This window comes from Vombatus ursinus, unplaced genomic scaffold (genome assembly GCF_900497805.2).
Source record: "Vombatus ursinus unplaced genomic scaffold, bare-nosed wombat genome assembly UNPS02000582.1, whole genome shotgun sequence".
NCBI lineage: Eukaryota > Metazoa > Chordata > Mammalia > Diprotodontia > Vombatidae > Vombatus > Vombatus ursinus.
In genome coordinates, this window is record NW_020940360.1 from 23,763,009 (window position 1) to 23,773,613 (window position 10,605).

General features: G+C 38.0%; 1 pseudogene; it reads right to left on the bottom strand.

The window, feature by feature from the left end:
- Nucleotides 1-8,015: 8,015 nt before the first annotated feature.
- LOC114037515 lies at nt 8,016-8,707 on the bottom strand (annotated as a pseudogene).
- Nucleotides 8,708-10,605: the final 1,898 nt, after the last annotated feature.

The window sequence follows — 10,605 nt, forward strand, 5'->3', positions numbered from 1 at the left end:
CACAGCTGGAGGCAGAGTGATCTACAGCAATAAAGCTTAAAGTGCTTTCCTTTCTGATATAATTTGATTCTTCCATTAGTGAACATTTTTTTTTCCCTTCAAAAGCAGAATGTGCTTGATCCTGGCCAGTGCAGACAAAGGGTTAAATTAAAGGACTAGCAAGCCCTGCTCACCACTAGCAAGGGTGAGCAGAGGGGAAAGCAATCCCCACAGTTCATTCCTCCGTGCTTGCCCAGCTGCCTCTCTCCTGATTTTCTAAGTGTTATTAGGGAATTGTGCAGCAGTAACTTCATTTGGGCAGGGCAAGGCAGCTCTTTGGGATGTGTTCCTATACTCCTATATTAGGGAAAAGACAGCGGAGAATCCAGTAGAGGCTACAGAAACTTCAGCCTTTTTCCCCAGAGAAAACAAAAAAAAAAAATAGAGAATTCCGAATGTTAGCACCACAACTTTCATCGCTTAAGTTAGCACCTTCTTTTTGTTGCTTTTTGGCTGTGTCTGATTCTTTGTGACCTTATTTAGGGTTTTCTTGACAAAGATCTTGGAGTGGCTTGCCATTTCCTTTTCCAGCTCATTTTACAGATAAGGAAACTGAGGCAAATAAGGTTAAGTGACTTGCCCAGGGTCACACAGCTGGTAAATATCTGGGGCCAGAGTTGAACTCAGGGTTCAATATCATGGTTTCTGTTGGCATTTGATAGAACAGGTTTTAGGGGGTCTATTGCTGTATTCAGTATGGAATTTTTGCCACACAGTAGGATACATTTCTTTCTGCTTCCCTCCCTCAATTCCTTCCCACCTTCCTTCCTTCCTTCCTTCCTCCCTCTCTCCCTCTTTATGCTTTTCTTTTACTTTCTTTTTTGGCAGACAGAACAGTCCTTTTTCTACTTGTTGCAGAGCAGCATGGTCCATCTGCTGCTGCTGCTTTCCAGACGTTGGCAGCAGTAACCCACTATTCTATTATATGCTTCTGTGAAGCCTTGTAGGGCTCCTTCTATTTGCTTTATGCCTGACTTGCCTTCTTACCCATCATCTAAAAATTGTTTGATTACCCCTTTGCCATCCATTCTAATCATGTGATTGACCTGGTGAAGATAATCACAGCAACTTTAATTGCCTCAGTGAGAAACAACTTTTGGATGCATTGCCTTCCTAATTCACATTAAGTAGTATATATAGGTGCCCCTGACAAAATGGGTCTGTAGATCAAGACTTTGTAATCAGTAACTTTACCTGGGAATCAAAATAGATTGTATAGCACCACTAATCCATAAGACCTTTGCACTGCACCCCCCCCCCCCCAAAAACTGTTGCATCACACAACAACGGAGGGCTTTTAGGCCATCAAAACCATCCTGTCTGAGGCAGTACTGCTATGACCTTCCATGGTGTGAGAAATGGGAATGAATTTCACCTGAGTAAGGATGGGCACGTATTAGTAATTGTTGTTATTCTTACTCTTGGTCATTCAGTTGTGTCAGAATCTTTGAGATCATGTTTGGGGTTTTCTTGACAAAGGTATTGGAGTGGTTTGCCATTTTATTTTCCAGTGAATTAAGGCAAACACAGATTAAGTGACTTGCCCATGGTCACACAGCCAATGGATGTCTGAGGTCAAATTTGAACTCAGATTTGTCCCCAGGGCCAGCACTTTATCCACTGAACCACCTAGCTGTTCATGTATTAGTAATACACTGCCATAAAAGAAGAATGTCTCTTTCTGAGTTCTTGCATAAAGACAAAGTGCTAGTCACAATTGCCCCATGTTTAGTCTCAGGAGTTTTTCCTAATATGAACAACCATCTTATTACCAAGACAACTCTAAACCTTTTGCTAGAAGTTTCTGTTTACATTTTTATTTTGGTATGCTGAGTCAATTGCTTCTGTGGACTTCTGGCTATGACTCCGAAAGAACTAGAAGTTGCTTGCTTGGATCTCAGTTTAGATCTCAAACCTTTTACTCCAGGCCTGAAAGTCATGACAGGCCATTAATTACCTGTCAATAGCGGACAGACGGGGTACACAAAAATGCAAGACAAGGCTTTCCACTAACATTTTACAGATGATAGAAGTACAGGACCAATGAGGTAAGAGGTAACTCATAGCATGCACTAGTTAGTGATGGAGTCAGGACTAGAACACTGGCACTCCCAATATAGGGGATGATGCTTTCTTTTTGTTCCTTCTTGGTATCTTTTTCATTCAGCTGACAATACGATACCAAATACATTCTATCTCTTCATAACCTTCTGGTCCACTCTGCTCTCCTATGACTTTTTAATTTACTTTTATTGTGTAATATGATACTGATTCTGCCAAAAAATCTAATATCTTCCAGATGATTTCATGGATATATCCTTGTTAGAAGGTAGATAACTGTCACCAAACTTCACTGTGTTTAGAATTGACCATATAGTATAATGGCATTGGCAAAGTAGATGCCTACTTGGAGAGAACAAAGGACATTCTTCTTTCAGGAACTTACAATTTTACAGAAACTGTATCATTATAATGGTGTGTATGTGTGTGGGGTGTGTGTGTGTGTGTGTGTGTGTGTGTGTGTGTGTGTGTGTTTGCAATGGTGCTTCATTCTTTCATTCTAAGTTTGGGTTTAATGAGTAAAAGGACTAATATATAAATATATATATTTAACAGTTGTTTTATGTAGCCCAAAGCTGAAAACTAAAAGAAGTTTACCTACCTAATTGAGAATGAAAAAATATCTTATAAGAATGTAACAGAATATTATTGGCTATAATAAATGATGAAATAGACAGTTTCAGATGAAATTGGGAAAACTTCTGTGAACTGATGCAGAAAGAAGTGAGCAGAAGTAGGAAAACAATTTATACAACAAAAATGTAGTAAATAAAAACAACTTAGAAAGATTTCAGAACACTGATCAAAGCAGTGACGAGATATGATTCCAGAGCACTCATGATGAAACACACCTTTCATCTCATGAGAGAGGTGATGGACTTCAAATGAAGAATGATACATACAATTTTGGACATAGTCAATGTGAGGACTTATTTTGCTAAAATGTGTATATATGTTGTGATGGTTTTATTTTGTTGTTATTCAACTGAAGGGGACAGTAGGAAGGACGAATATTTTAATAAATAAGCCCACACAGATAGATAGGTTAGAAAAATAGATATTTTAAAATATAGAGGAATAGGAGAAGGAAGCTGTTGCCTACAATCATTTGTACTTATCATTGTTCCCAAAAAAATTGAAAAAAAACTCTTTTAATAGATGATACAATGCCAAATACTCATACCACCCAAACTACATTTAATGAAAAGTTTTTTAAAATATAGAAATCTAGCAAAATAAGTCAAAATCATATGGAAAGAAGGGGTGTGTGTGTGTTTGTGTGTCTATGTATAACTATTTATCCTGTTTATTATTAGAGTTGACTTGAATATCCTTTCATTCAGCCTAAAGAAATGAGCTTACATACCATTATTTCATTCAATTACAAAAATGCAATTTTTATTCTTCTATGCAATAGTCCATAGAAGATTAAATATAAAATCATGATAGTAAGGTAATGACTTATTGCAGGATAATCATTTCTATCTGAACTTCATCAAAAAAGATAGGAATAAGATTAGTAGTAGTAGTAGTAGTAGTAGTAGTAGCAGCAGTAGTAGTAGTAGCAGTAGTAGTAGTCATAGTAGTAGTATAAATGGGAAGAATGAAAATAATAAAAAAAACTTGAGTAGTAGTGGTGTAATTGAATAAGTATTTCATTCAAATCCTATTTTTGCTATTTGCAATGTATATGACTTTAACAATATGTATATAACCTTAGGAAAATAATTTCTTTAGGATTCAATTTCCTCATTTGTAAAATAAGGGGATTGGGATAGATGATCTCTAAGGACCCTTCCCACTCTAAATAATATTATGTTCAATGCCCTATCATCTCTTTAAATGACTGTCATATTATAGTTAAGGAAAGCATAGGCAGTATGATCACTTGTCAATGATATTCATGCATTGACTGAACAAGATAACAAGAAAAGTTGATAAATAAATCAGATTCTGTAACCAAAAATACTAACTTTAATTTCCAAGTAGTCTTTTGAAACTTATATATCACTGTCATATTGATCTTATGTAAATACCAATTTGTCTATATCATTTCCTTGCTCAACAACTTCCAATGCTGCCCTCCCCCACACCCAATAGAATAAAATCTTTAGTCTACATAATCTGACTAAACCTATGACTCTCATCTTCAACTTCTATGTATGAACACTCCATTTTAGCAAAATAATCTATTCGGTATTATTTGAACACAGATAGGCATTTCTATCTTTGATCATATCAACTCTCTGAAACCTTCCACAATTACCCCAGATACGTTATTTTCTCTCACCCACTTCTGACTTCCTATAGATTATTTGTTGTCTATAACAAACATTTTTTCCCAACCTTATGTTACTATGTACTGTTATTTGCTTTTTCATATGCATACATACATCCACCCCAACTAGATCATAAGCATCTTTGAAGTCAGTGACCTATTTTATACCTCTGTCCTAGCCAACATCAAACCAAAGCATGATCCATAAATGGTTATTGTTTAAAATAACTGGTATTTGAGTGATAGCTTAAGTTTGGTAAAGCACTTTTCATAATATTTCTCATTTGATTCTTGTAACAGTCTTCTAAGGTAGGTATGAGAGATATTTTTATTATCATTTTATAGACAAAAAATAAAGTTGGGCAGAGCCAAGATGGCAGAGTAAAAGCAGGGAATCACTTGAGCTCTCCCCCAAACCCCTCCAAATACCAGCAAAAATGACTCTAAACAGATTCTAAAACAGCAGAATCCACAAAAACACAGAGTGAAACAAATTTCCAGTCCAAGACAACCTGGATGGTCGATGAGAAAAGTCTATTGCTGCAGGCTGGGAGAGGAGAGTAGTTCAGTGTGGGTCCACCAGCAAAAGCCAGGCCCCAGCAAACCTGGCGTAAGCCTCAGGGGACTGAATCACAGGCAGCTATGGTGGTTTCCAGACTTCTCAACCCACAAAAACTAAAGACAACTTAGAAGATCAGTGGGAAATGTCTGTCAGACATGTGAGAGAGTAGCATAGTGTAGCCCTGGCATGGGGTGGCAGTGGTGGCAGAGGCAGCTACAGCAGCTGCTTCCAGAACTCTCAGCCCACAGATTGTAAGGGGATCAAACAACTGATCAGAAGGAGATTATAGGGACCTCTTTGCTGGCACTGAGGCGGGATTCTGTTGCTTTGCCCATACTTGGATCTAGATTGTAGTCCTGGTTGGCAGTGCTGGGGTGAGGAGGAGCACTGGCATAGGAGATTGTGGCAGCAGTGGAGACAGAATCCTCCTCATAGTTAAAGAGCAGAAAAGAGTGCTTGTGGTCACTCATAGACCAGAGCCCAGGCCAGGAGAGGAATAAACACCTCTCCTTCAATCACCTTGGAAGAATTGAAAACTTACAGTTTCAGATTCTAGATACCTAGAAGTATCTCTGAACAGCTGCACAAAACCCCTGAAGCTTGGGAAAGTGCACCCTCCACCCTGAAAGCAGAACTCTACTTTAACAAAGAATTAAAAAGTCAAATAATTGGCTGGGAACATGAGCAAACAGTGGGAAAAAAAAAACAGACTATAGAACCTTACTTTGATGACAAAGAAGATCAAAACATACAATCAGAAGAAAACCACAAAGTCAAAGCTCCTACATCCAAAGCCTCCAAGAAAAATATGAATTGGTCTCAGGCCATGGAAGAGCTCAAAAAGGATTTTGAAAATCAAGTAAGAGAAGTAGAGGAAAAATTGGAAGAGAAATGAGAATGATGCAAGAAAATTGTGAAAAATGAGTCAACAGCTTGCTAATGGAGACCCCCAAAAATACTGAATAAAGTAACACTTTAAAAATAGACTAGACCAAATGGTAAAAGAGGTCCAAAAAGCCAATTAGGAGAAGAATGCCAGGGCGGCTAGATAGCGCAGTGAATAGAGCTCTGTCCTTGGAGTCAGGAGGACCTGAGTTCAAATCCAGTCTCAGATACCTAACACTTACTAGCTGTGTGATCCTGGGCAAGTCACTTAACCCTGATTGCCTAAGCAAAAAAAAGAAGAATGCCTTAAAAAATAGAATTGGTCAAATGGAAAAGGAGGTCCGAAAGCTCACAGAAGAAAATATTTCCTTAAAAAATTAGAATGGAGCAAATGGAAACTAATGATTCTATGAGAAATCAAGAAATTATAAAACAAAACCAAAAGAATGAAAAAAAAATAGAAGACAATGTGAAATATCTCATTGCAAAAACACCTGACCTAGAAAATAGATCCAGGACAATCTGAAATCCATGATGACAAAAAGAGCCTTGATATAATCTCTCAAGAAATTATCAAGAAAAACTTCCCTGATATTCTAGAACCAGAGGGTAAAATAGAAATGGAAAGAATCTATTGATCACCTCCTGAAAGAGATCTCAAAAGGAAAGTTCCCTGGAGTATTATAGCCAAATTCCAGGGTCGGGTGAAGCAGAAAATATTGCAAGCAGCCAGAAAGAAACAATTCAAGTATTGTGGAAACACAGTCAGGATAACACAAGATTTAGCATTAAGGGATTACAGGGCTTAAAATATGATATTCTGGAGGTCAAAGGAGCTAGGATTAAAACAAAGAATCACCTACCCAGCAAAACTGAGTATAATCTGTGAGGGGAAAAAAGATTGACATTCAATGAGAATAAGAAATTTAACACATTCTTGAGAAGCCAGATTTAAATAGAAAAATTGACTTTCAAACACTAGACTCAAGAGAAGCATGAAAAGGTAAACAGGAAAGAGAAATCATAAGGGACTTACTAAAGTTGAACTGTTTACTTTCCTACATGGAAAGATAATTGTAACTCATGAGACCTTTCTCATTATTAGGGTAGTTAGAGGATACACACACACACACACACACACACACACACACACACACATATACAGAGAGAGGCAGACAGAGAGAGACAGAGAGAGACAGAGAGAGGGACAGTGGGCATAGAGTGAGTTGAATATGAAGTGATGATATCTAAAAAATAAAATTAAGGGGTGAGAGAGGAATGTACTGGGAGAAGGAGGAAGGGAGAGGTAGAATAAGATAAATTATCTCATATTAAAGAGTCAAGAAAAAGCTTTTGCAGTGGGAAGGAAGAGGGGGAAGGTGAGTGGGAATGAGTGAATTTTACTCTCATTGATTTGGCTTAAGGAGGGAATAACACACACACTCAACTGTGGTATGGAAATCTATCTTACCCTACAGGAAACTAGAGGGGAAGTGGGGGTGATAGAAGGGAGGGTATATTTGGGGAGGGGCTAATTAGAGGGACAAGGTCAAAGAAGAGAATAGATTAAACTGGGGACAGGATAGGATGGAGGGAAATAGAGTGTTTCACATGACCATTATGGAAGTGTTTTGTGTGACTACATATATAACCTATATGGAATTGCTTACCTTCTCAATGAGGGTGGGTATGAAGAGAGGAGGGGAGAGAATTTGGTACTCAAAGTTCTAAAAACAAATGTTAAAAATTGTTTTTACATGCAACTGGGAAAAAAGATTCACAGACAATGGGGTATAGAGATCTAGCTTACCCTACAGAAAAATAGGAGGGGAAGAAGAAGGGGGAACTGATAGAAGGGAGGGCAGATTGGGAGAAGTAATCACAATGTGTGCCATCATGGGGTGGGGGGGAGAGATGGGGAGAAAATTTGAAACTCAAAATCTCATGGAAGTGAATGTTGAAAACTAAAAATAAACACTTTTGAAAAACAAAACAAAACAAAACCAAAAACAAGGTGATGGACTCAAGATGCATAGGCATAATTATCTTGGATATGGTCAATACAAGAATTTTATTTACTTAGCTAGATATATTTGTTATGAGGGTTTTTTTTTTTGAGAGTGAATAGGCTTTATTATCCATATAGAAAAACAGAACATCAAAACGACCAGGGGGCAGGGACCGGGCTGCTCAGTCGGTGATGATGAGCTCATCCACAGCCCCGTCTTAATAGCTCCCATCCGGCAGGTAGCGGAGGATGATGATGGGGATTTTTCGAGCCTTGAGCTCTTTCATGGCGATGAGCCATGGTCAGTCTCCCCTTCTAGCTCCACCATCGCAGGAGCACACATAGCAATCTGAAGAGCACCCGGGCTCACTCATACTTGGTTATGTAGGGGGTAGTGATCCTCTTCTGGTTGACCTGCTGCCGTTTTCCAGAGGGAAGGATCTCCATATTCTCCTGACCTTCCTCCTCGGGATTCTCCGAGTCATCGAGACCCTCATCTTCCTCCACCATCAAAGTCATCACCATAATAATTGTCCTGTTGTCAGACATGTCTGTGAATCCTCTGGCTCGGCCCGAATGGCCACCTGGGCCAGAAGGATCTGTCTTGGGCAGACTTTCCTTCACAGAACCCGGCGAGCCCCAGCCCCTGGGCTCGGCCTATGCGCTGCTTGGGCTTGCGCTGCAGCGACCAAACTCACGACTTCTCTATGAAGGTTTTTTTAAATTGTTTTTGTTTACTTGGGTGTAGGAGAAGAATGAGAAGAAAATAAATGTTTGTTAATTTTTTTTTTAATGAATAATACTAAACTTGTGTTCCCCCCTCCCCTGTCCCAAAAAAAGGAGGTTAAAAAAAGAGGTTGTATTACCGGTCCATACTCAACAAAGTTGTTAAGTATTGGTGTTGGCTTCAAATACAGCTCTCTTTTGACTCCAAGTAAGCCCTCATTACACTGTCATGCTGCCTCTTCTGTTGATGGAACACACTGATGTTTCTTTCTATTTAAGGCTATTTGCACGATTGAATAAGCTCCCCTTAGCCTTGATATCCAGATTAATTACATGTTGTTTAATAATTGATTTTAGAATTTGCTTAGTTACGCTGTGTAACTGAGTAAAATATGATTTCACGAAACTGAATCACACTGCCCTTTTCAGTCAGAGTTTCAAAATCCAGGGCCCTAAGAAAGAAGCCTTCAGACACTGAAGAAGGAAGCTATGAAATAAATGGGTCAAACTGTGTCTAGATTTCTGATTATTTCAGGTTTTGGCCCATGCTGGGAGATGTGACTCTGACTAGCCTTCAATCTAAGGGAAATAAAGTCCCATGTGTATATGACTTTTTTCTCTCCATACTTCAAATTAATTCAACGAGGATTTTATTCAGCACCTATGAGCCATTTTAGCTGGCTGCTTATAAGCAAATTAATGACCCAACATAAACCTAAATGCAATAGCTGCTTCTAGGGCACTGGTCAATGTACCTAAGTAGCATGAACTTGGTAGGGAGAATGTCTGAAGGCTCTGTGAGGTGGAGAAATAGATCTTTCAGAGCAATGTGCATTTTAAAGTGAAGCTGTCCTTTTTTTCCTCTTCAGAGAATTTTCAAATCTTGGCACTAAAGAGGGAGAAAAAAAGGTATGTCTTTTCTTTGAAATACTGGGTTTTTTTTTCTCTGAAAAGACCGCCCTCTCCTCAAGCCTTGGAAACTTCAAACAGTTCGACCAAGAAGTCAGAACTCCTCTGGTTGAAGAAGCTGTTATCTAGAAAGCTGCTACAGGCTATAAGATCTCAGAAGGTCCTGGAGCGTAGAGTCTGTTTATATTCATTTTTAATAAGCTAAATGAAAAATAGAATCAAAATGGACTAGAACCATATATATATATATATACATATATAAATATTTATCATGTCTCACAGTAAACATTCAAGCTTTTACTAAGATACACACACTGTATCAATTAGTGGGGAGTATATTCTAGTAATGATATAAATCTCATACAAAAATGAAATATAGGTCTCATTTTTTCACTTGTGGTTAGGCTTCTGGGATGCTACTCTTAGCCTTCCTATGCAATTTACATGTTCTTATTTAGTGAGAGCTTAATATCCATGTTCCTTTTACTCAATATTATTTCAATATTTAAATGTTTATTTTTTCTTCAGTGGGGGTACACCATCCACAAATACAGACTGCAGTCACTGAATGTCTTATGATTCAAGAAGTACTAGATAGACAGACAGACAGACAGACAGATAGATCTATAGCTATCTACCTATCTATCTAGGTATATACATATATATGTATAAATGCACATATCTTATATGTATATATATGCATATATACTTATGTAATTTATATCTATTTATTTTGATTTGCTCAGCCTCATTAAATTTTGCTAGAATTTTTCTTATATAACAGCCCTTTCTGGGGTCAATATTTGAAGCCTTTCCAACTTCCTAACGAAGCTTATATTGTGCTGTCATAGCCTATGAAAACCTAGTGTTAGTTCGATGCCATAATGAGAATCTGGGAAAGAAATTAAGAGAAGAACCTCTAAGTATGTGGCCTCATGTCAATGCTTCAATTGTTAACCCATTGGTATAGGTGCATGTGATAGGCCTTCCATTTCTTCTTATCATATGTGAATCTTATCCTTGTCTTTCAGTTAATTGTATGCATACATAGGCTTTATTCAAAATACTAAAGATCTTCTACTGTTTCTTTGAATATTTCAGATACCAGTGCCATATTCAGACAATCATTCTGTTATC